We start from the raw sequence: 442 nt of genomic DNA on the forward strand, positions 1-442 counted from the left end.
GCTGTTGGTCAGTAGGGCACAACAACCTGATCAAACCTGCTTCAGCTCTATTATGTAGTCAGTCTTGAATGCTTTGGTTTCTGCCGTATGTTTGAATTTTTCATTCTTCACATCATATGCTGAGAGATCTCAGCTGTGTCATGCAAAGCCCTTTTGTAAATGATGTCCATGTAGTCTTGTGTATATATACACCTCTGTGGTGTGTTGTTTATTGACCCTCTAACTCTAGCACTCTCTATTCTAATTCTATTTGATCTATTTTTTCTTTTATTTGACCCTCTATCACTTGCACTCTCTATTCGTTTTCTAAGTGCTTGTTTTTCTTTAAAAAAAAACTATAACACTAGCTTTTTATATTATTTTTCTACTTGTTTTCTTTGTATATGTGTGTGTGTGTGTATGTATGTATGTATATATATATATATATATATATACAGTGGGT

Source organism: Sinocyclocheilus anshuiensis, unplaced genomic scaffold (genome assembly GCF_001515605.1).
Source record: "Sinocyclocheilus anshuiensis isolate Anshui unplaced genomic scaffold, SAMN03320099.WGS_v1.1 scaffold444, whole genome shotgun sequence".
In the NCBI taxonomy this organism is placed as follows: domain Eukaryota; kingdom Metazoa; phylum Chordata; class Actinopteri; order Cypriniformes; family Cyprinidae; genus Sinocyclocheilus; species Sinocyclocheilus anshuiensis.